Source organism: Amblyomma maculatum, chromosome 9 (genome assembly GCF_055883805.1).
Source record: "Amblyomma maculatum isolate TAMU_Amacu chromosome 9, ASM5588380v1, whole genome shotgun sequence".
In the NCBI taxonomy this organism is placed as follows: Eukaryota; Metazoa; Arthropoda; class Arachnida; order Ixodida; family Ixodidae; genus Amblyomma; species Amblyomma maculatum.
The window spans coordinates 41700902-41714216 of NC_139352.1; the positions used below are offsets into that span (position 1 = coordinate 41700902).

Genomic DNA, 13315 nt, shown 5'->3' on the forward strand with positions numbered 1-13315 from the left:
CAAGATTGAGGGACTACGTCCCCACTACCTCTTCTGTCTCGAGCTGCAAACTTATACCGCCATTAAAGTTTAAAACATCTTCTAACATACTAAAGCTGCAGAGCGTCAATGTGAGACCACAGAAAACGAGAGCAGGGTAGACGCGGGTTCAGTGCCGATACTGTGGGTCTCTATATAACCCGTATTTCATTACACATATAACCTGTGAACTATGAGCAACCGCGTGGAAATACCTTCAGTCAAAATCGAAGAAATACAGAACCTCACTTTTGGCAACCAGTCAACCATTCTGAATGAATGTGGCATCAAAACTTACATCGTAAGAGTAGTATGAGTAGAGAGACTCGAACAGCGCAGCCGGCTCACGCACGATGGTTACGAAGATTGGGTCTCGGCGGAGCAAAGCCCTCATTTCGGCTTCCTGGAAGCGAGTGTGATGCGCAAGGAAGTCAAACGGCGGCTTCCCAACGGTGGCCATGGTCCGCACGAAGGGCTGGGGGTATCCCATCATATGGCCCACAGATGGCAGTGCGAACGAGAGGTTGTGTGTATCGCCATAACGCATTAGGATGTTCTGCACCGTGGAGCTTGCGCACTTGTGCATTTTTAGGAAACACACACTGCGTTTCGTGGCGGAACACGGTGGAGGTTGCGTGGATGCTAGAGGTCTGGACTGTAACCTGCGAAGTCAAGGAAGACATTGCCCTCATGATCATGAGTCACTCGAACTCCGTAGAATGGCAAAGGCTTTTTTTAATGGGTTTTTATATTGCTCAACTTTTAGCAAGTCATGCGCAATCCGACACTTTTTTGCATTTTTTTCACTGGTAATGTTATTGTGTGCTTCCGTGTTTTGTTTCTTTACTTATAGAAAGTCTAAGTTTTTGGATCAACTACTTATATTTATAAAAATAATAATGTACTCAAATGTCCCTGGAGGTATTTAAGGGGTCGTGCCCATGCATTTCTTTTCGTCCCTATTATGTAAATGTCAATCATAACGCAGATTTAAGCAGATAAAAATAAGGGGTCAATAAAATGTTTGTGACTTTTCACCTCTTGCCGTGAAACATGCAGCGGTATAAATGTGAAAGAGAACGGCGTCTGTCATGGCGTTGCTGGTTCTTGTGTCTTCTCAAGAAATAAATGTAGAGGTGAAAATTTTCATCACATCAAATGAATCCTTGATTGCTAAAATCTTGAACAAATACATCATTATCACGTTTCAGTTTGAAAAGCAAATCTATTTTCTATGGGCGGATTCTGCAGAGTGTTAAAGAAAGGCTACACGACATGAATATTGATCATTTTAGGCGGAATATAATCAAAGAAGGAGCACGTAGCCAGATCTTATACGTGCTTGAAAACCAGAACTGTTTCAAATTCACGAAGGCTCGAAGGAGTTTCTAATTGGACTTGGTAGTTTTTATACCGGGAATTAATTTTTGTCTATCACACCTCTTTGAACTAGAGTGCGTAGGTTTCCAAAAAAGTGAAAAATTAAAATACACTATGTATTGTACAAACGAAGATAAGTAATCCTGTTTTTCCACAAAAAAGACCTAAGGGTCAGAGGTCGAAAACTTCCTTATAGTCTTAAGGATATTTTTCCTATTATCACCTAAACTTTAATACCAACGGCAGCTGTGACACGAATGTTTTTTGTCTTGTGACAGCTAGTTTAATGTTCTGATTATCCCAAAATTACGCTTTCAAAAAAGCGAAGATAATGCTTGTACACGCATGAAAGCTTTTCTGGAAATGCCATAAGGCCTTTGTAATCTTTTAGACTCGAGAAAACGGTGCATTCATATATATATATATATATATATATATATATATATATATATATATATATATATATATATATGAATGTACCGTTTTCTCGGGTCTAAAATATTACAAAGGCCTTACGGAATTTCCAGAAAAGCTTACATGCGTGTACAAGCATTATCTTCGCTTTATGCTTAAAAAATATCATGCTTAAAAAAAGTCAGACGTGGCGCAGAAATCGCACATATTTATGGCTCGGCCGCGAGATTGACATTCGTCTGCAGAAGCCCGACAAAGAAAGGTCCGTGTTCTCAAAACAGCCCAAAAAATCCCCTTCTATATATATATCCGCGTTGCCTTTGGAATTAACACAATAATTTGAATTCAATAATTGGGTCATAATATAATCTCGAGCGGTAAATTGAGACCCCGAATAGTTATGATAGCTAGTGAAATTAAAGAAATATAATACAAAAACTTTAAAATGTACAAAATAACATTACATGAATAAAAAATAAAACAAGAATGCTAAAACCAAGAAGGATAATAAAATATATAAAAAGAACAAAAGCGAAAGATAAACGACGTTCCCAATGACATATAGATGCTTTAGCCCTTAAAGCAAGTCAGCAGTGGTACAAAGCCTCAGGGACGCCAGCAAAATGAGCAACCTACAATCCCACCTTATCGTCCAGTTCTCCGCCGTCGACCACAGCCACGCCCTTCCGACTCCTGGCGCACACAAGACAACCGACCTATCTGCTACGCCTGTGGAGTCGCCGGCCATGTGGCTCGTTTGTGCCGCAATCGTGGCCCTCGTCCCTACGACTATACACGTGAGGCAATGTAGAACCTTCCTCCGTCCCCCTCGCCTGTGTTCCCTGAGCCTCCTCCGCAGTCCTCTTCAAGTTACGATCGCCGTTCCCACCGCTCGCCTTCTCCTGGCCGTCGTTCCCATTCTCCGATGCTCCGCCGCCAACCAGCCGTTAACACGGAAAACTAACGGCCGCAGTTCCGGAGGCAAGAACTGCGCCATCAGGGACCAACTCAAGACCTGTTCACGTACCAGCCAACATTATTACCATATTCATAGAGGGAGTTCCTGCCGAAGCACTTGTATGCACATGTAGGTTGACTTTAAACCGGAGTGGTACTCACTCTTAGTGATATGCTCTCCATTGTATCTTGTTTCGAGTTTGACTTGGTGTATCAGATTGTGTATATGGTTGATTTCACACTGTTTTTTAAATGCTTTGTATTTAGTTCATGCGTATAGGCCATTGTCTCAGTGTAATAAATACCATGTCTAAAAAAAATTTCGGGGTTTTTCCTTTCTTTACGGAAGTTTTCCCATGCATAATGCAATAAAGAAAGAAAAAGGGGCGTGGCGGAGTTGGTAAAGTGCTTGGCTTGGGATCAAAGGTATGGAGGTTCACTTTCTGGTAAAGACAAGGTTTGTTAATTTATTTTTAACTCTCGCTCTCGAAAGCGTGACATCTCAGCTGACAACCTTCTGTCGACAATCCAACAACTGCTTTTATCAAATAGAAGTTGATGTCGAGTGGTACACGTTGTGTGCAGATAACTAACCTGCTGAGCACAATGCAGGCTTCCTGTCGGTACCCTACCCTATAGCTACCCTAGCTCAAACTCAACTATAAGAAATAACCATTGTCACGTGACCCACAAAACGTTTTGTCGCAGTACGACCAGTTGTTTAGTCGGAATCAGGTTGCATATATGTTTCCTTGAGCTAAAATAAGCACTAGAACTGGTACTTAATTTAGGCCTAAAATGCAATATTTCATTGCTGATAATAAAATACAGCAGTAACTTTAACTCAGCCGTTTAATTCACTACGAATGTCCTACTTCGCACTACATACAGCGTTGGCTACGTAACCAATGAACCACAATCTTCATGGCTGCCAACGCTAGCAAACGTTCAACTCACCCTCATTACTTGGGTCTCGCTTGGTCCGATTTCTTGAAGCTTTAGAATGATGAGCCCGCGAAAAATTTGCAGTCTGCTCTCAAACGGTTTGCGTGGAGTTGTTCTCAAAACTCTCTGCAAAAGCCACTGCTGAGTAATAGCGAAATGGTTAAAAAAAACAGAAATAGAGGCAGAATAAACTTCACTTATATGAAGTAATTACGCGGGCGGATGCTGCATTCTCTGCATCACACTGACAGGGCCTGTACAGAACAGTAGTCTAGGTTTGTGACAACCAGACGGTGCCGCCGGGTCAAGATGTCAGGAGTAATAGAGGTCATTCTCCAGCTGTCCAGTCCAGCCGCTTTGGCTAATGAGGTCGGGATGAGCCTTCGCCACTTAAAGGGTTAAGTGCGGTAGAAACTGGCAAATGGAGGCCTGTACATGTGAAAATTCGGTCAGGGACTAAACGATATTAACAGCACCGGCTGCAGAATAAAAGGGGCGCTATTTAACAATACAAGTACTAATTCGGCCACATCCAAAAGGCGTGCCTTCGCTGATATAAGCCGCCATATCAAGCGCTGTATGTACATAATTGATTTAACACAATTTATTAGGACGCATAGCGCTAAATTTAATAAGATGGAATAAACTTGGTTAAAATACCGAACTGCCAGTGTACGTTCCGCACAGTACGGACAATTTTTATCAAATTAACACCATACTGTGGCGAAACCATAACATACTTCAGAAGGGCAGGCAAGGGGAGCCCTATTGATTGCTTCTGAGTGGGACGGTCATTATCACGTATTTGTTTTTAGATATATTTATAAATTTTACCTTATTGTAATGTTCCAATTTGCAAAGCTATTAGCAAAGCTTTGATAAAGAGGCTTTGCAAATAGCTGAGGAAAGGAGGATGGCAAAAGTTATGGGGAAAAGGGAAGGATAAAAGGTTCTCAATGAGGATTTTTAGAAAATAGCAAGGAGAGATAAGAATGCCTTCCTGAACATACAATGCCAAGCAGTTGAGAACAGCCAATTGAGGAACACAAGAGCTCTGTATAAGACAATCAAAAATATCAAAGGAAGCTTCTGTGCTAAGCTGGGCGTGATAAAGAACGAACGGGGAAGTGACCTCACTGAAGCCTCAGAGATAAAGAAGAGGTGGCAGGAATACACAGAAGAACTGTACAAGAAGGCCCTGGATGTGCAAACCCAACATAAGACAGTTGCGATTGCTGATCTTGAGCCGGGCATCCTGAAGAGTGAAGTTGAATGGGCCTTATCCGGCCTTGCTAGGAATAAAGCTAGCAGAATTGATGGCATTCCAGCTGAGTTGCTTCAAAACCTCAACCATGACGCTGTTAACATTCTGCATACATTATGTCAGAAGATTCGGACAACCCTGCAGTGGCCACAAGATTGAAGGAGGTCAGTTTACATCCCCATTCCAAAGAAAGGCAGTGCCAAAGATTGTTCCAACTACCGCACGATCGCGCTTATTCCGCATGCTAGCAAGGTGATTTTGAAAATCCTCCAAGGTAGGCTGCAGCAGTATGTGGATCGAGAGCTTCCGGATGTGCAAGCTGGGTTTCGCAAGGACAGAGGAACTAGAGGCCAGATTGCCAACCTTCGCTGGATCATGGAAAAAGCAGTTCCAGAAACCCATCTACTTCCGCTTTATTGATTATGCGAAAGCGTTTGACTGCGTAGATCACAGCAGATTGTGGCACGCTCTCCAAGAGATGGGAGTCCGAATTCACCTCATCTGTCTCCCATCGGATTCTTTAACGTGCACTGATGTCACATAGCACATGACGCCTTGCCTTCGTTTCTATCGAAAAGCGGCCGCAGCAGCCAGGATTCCATCTCGCGTCCTTCTGTACAGTAGTCGCGCGCCCTAAACGCTGCACTACTTTGTCGAGTTGATTTCAGTTATAAATTCCGTGTTAGGCGCATTATAGTGTTCGAAAAGGCGCAGCGACCCGTTTGAGGGAATATTACAAAATTTGGAAAACATGAGGAGGCTGAAGAGAAATTGCTCTAAAACAGTTCTCCCAAAGGGCAAGTGTTTTTTATTTATTTATTTTGCAACACTGTGAGCCTTTCTCTCGCTCCGACAGGAGTGATAAAATTCACGTAAAGGGCAAATATTTGTCTTTATGGTATTTATATATTTCACAATACTATGGTGCCTGTCTCAGGCTGTGACAGGAGTGGGAGGAAATTACAAACAACAGCTGTAGTGTTCGAAGGCAAGAGGAAAAAGATGTACAGTAATCATCGTGTCAGAATGCCGATCTGTGGAAGCAAGCATATTATATTAGTTACACAAAAAAGACGGGGGTTCAACAACTTTAGGGATGTGCCATTTCTTTAACAAAATATTCTTCGTTGGTAGAAAAAGCATCAATTGAAATATCACTCATAATTCGGTGGGGAGGTTCATTTTTCAAGGGAACGAGAAAAATAAAAATTTGAACAAGTCACATGCAACACAAAAAGAGTCTTATACCCATGCTAAAAGCTATTTCACTTAAAACAGCCGATAAGGTAGCTTTAGGTATTTCTACGTGTATACAATTGTGATACAGGAGGAAAAGAAATTTCCTGCACGCAGGACATTGCAACGTCGAGAGGCCCGCTCTTTCACGCAGAGTTGTCACGCTACCGTAACGCCAGTAACGGGAATACCTAAAGTGGAGTGACAGGTATTGAATCATTTTTAGTTTTTATTCAGATAAGATTGATAAGGGTTATAATTTGTGGCGCTGTGCTCGACAATGGAACGTACTAGTGTCGTACTAGTGTTAAGGTCTGCATGATTTCACCGGCAGCACTTCTGAAGTTTCATGTGTTTGGAAACGCTGTTTCGAAACTGAAACACATTAAAGGTAGGAGAAATGTAGGAGATATTGAATCCAATCCAGGGCCAAATTGTAGGGGTAGTGTGACAAGCTTTTCGTCTGTTTGCAGGTGTGAACGTAAATGAACAGAGAGAAGTATCGAATATTATTTATCTTGTGGTTATAAAGATAAGCCGAAGCAAAGAGACAAAAAAATTAAAAGCTTAAAAAAAGTTATGCAGATAGCCACGCTAGGGTCTATTTTCGCTTCTCTCTCCTCTCCAAACCGAGCTGCTAATTATGACACACTGATTAACTTGAAAGAACAACTTAAAAAGAGCTACAAAAATTTGATGGTGCTCATAACCGCTCGATCTTATCTGATATCCTGTTTTTTAGCCTCGAAGACAGGGCAGTGCTTGATAATCAAAATTACAGAATACTGCTATGAACCTTCGGCACCGCAGTGATTGGCACTCACTGCTAGTGCGTTCACAGTTTTGGTCGTCCCCCCTCCCCCTCGCCACTTTCAAAACAAACACGCACCAGAAAAGCAATACTGCCGTAGAAAGCAAAATTTTCTCCCTTTCTAAGACAAACAAATATTTTTGACTGGTCATACAAGCTCCACGGTTCTTTATTTTCGGTCGGCAGACTTTTCGTCGCCCACGCGTAAAGATAAGAACGCCTAGTGAATTATGCTGAGGTACAAGCTAATCTCTTCAAATTATTCGTTGACAAACTGTGTGCCAATACTGTGACCTACACCTCGAGCTTCAGACAGATATCGTACTAAATTTTAGAAGGTAGCAGCAAAGTAAAGTTTGAAAGAATGCCCAAAAGAATCCTAAAAACCAGACACTTTGCTTTCGTTATCATTTCTTGATTGGAGACTAAAAAACAAAGTCAGATCTCCACGAAAAATGAGTAACATTCTCATTTTAACACAACTTCCATTGAAACCTGATATACTGGATAAAGAAATTTGCCCTGAGCACAACAATCCGGACGCACAATGGCGAGATCGCGAACACAAAACGCATTGGTTAGACAGTAATTATTTATGAGCCTTTGCGGTTATCTTCGTGCTAAACACTAATACAATATCATTGGATGGGATTAAAGCATTTCCTTTCCGTTTCCAGGACGCCGATGAAATGTACCTTCCAACATGCACTGCCGAGCGAAAACCGTGAAAGAGTATCCATCAGTGTGCGCCAGATTAAAGTCTGGCCACTTGCGGAGTACCTTGAAGTAGGCATGAACGTTGCAAAATCTATCTCTCAGTACTTCAACTAGAGTCCGGGTGGGGAACCGAGCTGGGGGGACGGGGAACCTCAAAAGCGGCTTGATGTAGGGAACCTGTCTCAGAAGCCGGAGACCCGGCAAACGCATTGCGGTGGTGGAATAATCCAAGGGCCGAGGGCCGCATATTCGGCTAAGAGCGAGTGATCGCCCTCTACGGAGGCCCATATGGGAGCTCGACTCGAATTGTCTGACAGTCAAATCCTACGCTGCCCACATTCCCCTCCAACTTCCCATTACCCTATCCTAATTCCTATTTCCCATTACGCTACAACTCATTCCTTCCGCTACTTCCCAGGGGAGATACGTGGGGAGATACGTAATTCAAAGGGTGCTTTCACATGGCACCCTAGATCTAACCGCGTTAAATTCCAGATGGAACTTAGAAAACCTGTCTAATGCTCGTATATTGATTTGTACGGCTTTCACTCTAAACAAACACAGAAAAAGACATCGGCATGGCCCCGATTTGTGCCTAGGGATCTTTCGTGGCGAGCGGGTAGGAACGTCGCCGCTAGTCCCGCAGTAGATTGCCTCACGTATAAACTGCAACCCATTCTCCCGCTGTGCATTGCACGTCATTTGAACAACTTCCATTCATGCGCAAAAGCTTTCACGTATCACTCAGTTTAAAAAAAAGTTACCATTTTCGTTTTTTTTTCTAAAGAAACATTTGTTAATCGAAGCACAAAAAGCTCACAAATGACTGCTGCCTGTTAATAAAACAATCAGAGGACAGTAATGAAACTACAGTCGCCAAACATAGTCAATCACATGGAGCAGATGGAAGTCCGCCCCAGTCCCTATCCCTGCCGGTTCTGCGCGAAACGCAGAGGAAGCACGTAACGCGACTGACATACGCGCACCGTACCTGACAGCAGCCGTGCTGTCACAACGTCTCTACTCACACTAATGAAATAAACTCCTGCTCTTGCAAGCAGATGAGGTCAACGCAGACCTTTCCGAAAAGATGCACCTGCGGGCGTTGGAGCGTTGGAAACATGGATTACTGGAGCCGTTCTTGCAGTGATGCGAGGCCTCTCTATTATCATGAAAGCAACGCTTCGACCTCGAGCAACGTATGTGTAAGCACATCACTCGGTCTGTGCAAGCGCTGAGCCTTGTCGAGAACATAGCCGACAACGGTCTGGAGAATGCCCTTGAAGTTAACGTTAAGTCAAACATTGCGTACACTTTAGTTCCCAAGAGGCCGTATTGCGGGCATCTGAGAGAGAGCGCACACTCCCACGCCACAATACGCCCTCTAGTGGGACAGACCCCAAGCCAGCAGAAGTCATGGACGTTAGGTAGCAAAACGGAAGAAGTCCAGCATACCTGCCCGCTCTGCTACAATTGCTTTGGTGAAGCATAATTTATGGCAAGGAGCTCGGAAACGGGGCAGGCCAGTGTGTGATACTCGTCGACCCCTGGGCAAGGTAGCGCTGAGAGAGTCTAACGTTCGGCATACATACCGAAAGAACTTCGACTGCTGCTCAGTTGTGGGGCACGCACTGAGATCAATAAAGCTAGGCCGCGACGTGCCGACGAGATAGGCGACAAGCCCTCTCCCGGGAAAACCCGTAACTGGGCACGGCGGCATCTCACGTATGTGGTCACTTAATCCATTTGTCTTATTGCCGCATCTGTGTAGCGGCATGCTGTAGGCACAGTCAGCAGCTTTGATAGGCTGTAAATGCTGGAAGATGACAACCTCACCCCGAATATCACCCGCTTTCACGTGAATCCGGTGCGTCTACCGAAATGCTCTGATCAGCCAATAAAAGAGTCAGCGACTAGTCGGACTGATGTCAACGCGCATGACCCAGGAACAGTGCCCGTAGGCGACCTGCCTATAGAAAACCCACTCTGGGCCTGCACATTCTTTGGGCACAGCAGCATTTTAAGCTGTGTGGCACTCCTTCATTTTGTCTTGATTCTGAAGTTGGGGAATGATTATACAAAGTGTATTGTTCTAGTGATGTCTTACTATGTTCGCTGCCCTGTCCAAGGATCTGTTGTTCGTTCTATCAATTTGGCCTCTACTTTGAAGCACTGCTGTGCTGGAGGGGGATATTGAGTCAAATCTCGGACCCAATAATGCACAACTTGAAAAGCAACTGGAAAAAATGGAGCAGATAGCGAAATAAAAGAAGATATACTGAATGACATCGACACCAAATTATATACAGTATCGAGACTGGAAGCTAAAAAACATTCGCTGTTAAAACTAGCAAGCAATAATGAATTGTGTAATTCAAAACCTCGAAAACTGAATAGACAACCTCAGAAACCATGTTTGCTGGTGAAATTTAGCTGCGCGTAGCTTCGAGCAAATTTTGACTTCCGAGGTCTTAGAATGGGCTGTTAAGAAAAGTGAACTCCCATCGATTAACATTGGAAGGGTTCAGCGTCTATGAAAGACTGAAAAAAACTAAACGAGGCCCATTACATTCAAGCTATTATTTTCTTACCAGAATTTGAAAGAAGCGCGTATACTAAAAAGTACTGAGATATTGATTGAGGAAGGCTTTAAATCAGAGATCACAGTCACACCTTAAATCAGAGAGAGATAAATCAAATATCAGTGCCAAGCCAAACCGCGATAAAGACGATAACGTATCACTGGCATTTGTCAGACTGTTTATCAATAGCCAAGCCTATGATGGGACGACTGGAAGAACGAGAAGTAACCACTAAAAAGAAACAAAATTATCCACCCCCCCCCCAAAAAAAAAAAAAAAAAAACCACAAGCCTTCAAGGGCTCAAGCAGCACCTCAGACCTGAAACTTTGGAGCAATCAGAATGCTCCTGCTCCGCAAAACAGGTTTGCCCATCATAAACGTATTCACACCAAAAAGAGAAATACGAAGAATGATAAGCGGCTCTCAATATTTAAGTTAATGCCCGAAGCATTATTAATAAGACTGAGCAGCTTTCAATCCTCCGTCTCTAGTCTCATCCTCCCGTGACCTTTATTGTCGAAACGTGGCTGCCCGATGAAATTCTTGGCGACCTTGTCCACCCCCCTCGAACAGGCCTTCGCTAACGATAGGCCTTCGAGAAGTGGAATAGTAGCAGCGATTATAAAACAACATAAAGGGCGCTTTGCTGGAAGACGTACTTGATTTTGAATGCCTTTGCCTGACGGTGTGTTTGGGGCCATTGCTTTGTTTTGTACGCATTCTACTGGGCTCCTAACGTCGCACATGATTATCTATCTGAGCTACAAATACACCCCCATGCCAGCATACAGAAAAATAACAAAATAATGTTATTTGGTGTCTTAAACTTGCCAGATTTTGACTTGGAGCGGCTGCCGCTGCGTTTAGGCTGCAACAAACATGCGGACCTCATCTTTTGCGAAGTTTTTCGTCAACCCATGCGCCTATTCGCACAAGCAGCTCAGTTATAGTTTTAGCCTTTGTGCCCCATGCCTTTCATGAACGCGCTGTACACTGCCGGTCAGAAATGGGCTTGTTCACGTAGTTGGCATTTCCATAGCGAAAACCCTGCTTTTCAGACCAAGGTAGTGTGCATCACGGTATGTTCGTGCCTGCAGACGTACGGATGACGTCTCAACATCAACGACGTCCACACAGGCTCTACACAGTTTGATTGCACTGATGAATGCGCACTGTTGACTTTGTTTAAGAAAACGTGCCCCTATTGTTTGGGCAATTTCGCATCAGAAAAGTAGATATACATTCCGAAACAGGTTCGAACCCAACCGCGGCGGCTGCGTTTCAATGGAGGCGAAACGAAGTGGCGTCCGTGTGCTGTGCGATGTCAGCGGACGTTAAAGATCCCCAGGTTCCAGCCCCCGTTCCTCAGGCCGCGTGCCAGGAGTGGGGAGTTGGGGGTCTCCTAAACCGGTGGAAAATAAAGTTTTAATTAATCAAATACCCCAGGTGGTCGACATTACTCCGTAGACCTCCATTATGGCTCCCCTTTCTATCTTTCCACTTTAACTTCCACCTTCCTCCCTTCCCTCACGGCGCGGTTCAGGTGTCCACAGAACAAGTGTGACGGATACTGCGCCTTTCCCCTCCTGCGAACAAATTATTATTATTATTATTCCGAAACAGACCCCTTGGAGAACTTTTATTAATATTCAGCTGAAACGCCGTATCTAAAATTCTAAAATAACTAGTGCACAAAAGAGAATATTCTGTAAGACAAGAAAAAAGCTAGCACATTGTGTGCCACTCAAAAGGTTAATACAAGACAACGTTACCACACTTCGTACAATATGACTCCAGTAAATGTCGGCGCCGCATTATCGAAACAAAGACGCCCATATCTAGAACGCGAATCGGCAATACAGGGGCTACAAATCAGGATATTATTGCTGAGAATTTTAAAAGTTATTTCCACAACGTGTTCTAACAATCAAAGCCTTATGATGAGTCAATGCCAACATCAGCATATCCATCTCATTTTCATTTTCTCTCATAAAGCTTTCGTCTCCATGCTATACGAAACTTAAAAGCTACAACTTTACCAGGACCCAATGATTTACCAAATTCATTTCGTAGCTACTACGTGAAATAACTGCTCAAAAATCTGATGAAAGCTGTTCGTTTTTATTTGTTGACAGCAAGAGTACCTGATGACTGGAAAGCAGCCCGGGGTGTGCCTGTGGTTAAAAACGGCGACCGGTGTCGTGCAAAAACTGGACCTGCCTTAACATCCTTTTGTTGCGAAAGATTAGAATACATCGCTACTAGCTTTAACGAGTATTTAGGTTGGTATGAATAATGTTATCACATGTCGGCAACTGTCAGTTTAAAGCGTCATGAAGTTGGCGAAGGTCGACCCGTAGTTATGTCTACTCTGCACTACCCCAGCTGGACCTGTTTGAGATTTGACGTAGGATTACGTTTTGCTAGCGCACCCCGGGCCTGCTGAACGGCTAATATTTGAGTGTCCTTGTCCGTAGACTGCGCTACACTTTGAAGCCTCCTCAACGTCTCTGCGTCTGTGCACTGCACGCTCCTGGCGTTGCCTTGGTGCCGGTTGCCGTCGCAACAACCACCGTCGCAAATACTTCTCGCCTGTATACCGCTGCCTCCACGTATGAGGCGTGCAGGTCTTTAGTGTGTTGCTCGGCGGGGGCCTTGGTCCGCACCTCCGCCGTTCTTGGTTGTACTGGGGTGCACGTTCTTCGGGATGGGGTCCATGTGGATGTGGGCCCTCTCTTACTCGCTCATCTCATACGACTGCGGGTTGGGAGCTGAGGGATTGTAACTCAGGAACGTCATTATACCGCGGCCCATCTTGGTGGTAGAGAGCGCTCCAGTTGCGCGCTGAGCTGCGCCTTGGCTATATTTTATAGGGTTTTATGGACCCCTAGCTGCAGGGGCCGAGTCATACTCGTGGTCTCCATTAAGCCCAGTGCAGTCTTGTAAGCCCGTCTTATCAGCTTGTTAATCTTGGCAATGTCAGTGACCAG

General features: G+C 44.2%; 1 pseudogene; it reads right to left on the minus strand.

Moving 5' to 3' along the window:
• Positions 1–13315, minus strand: part of LOC146178924 (galactose-3-O-sulfotransferase 3-like) — a 40648-nt pseudogene that overhangs the window by 10379 nt on the left and 16954 nt on the right.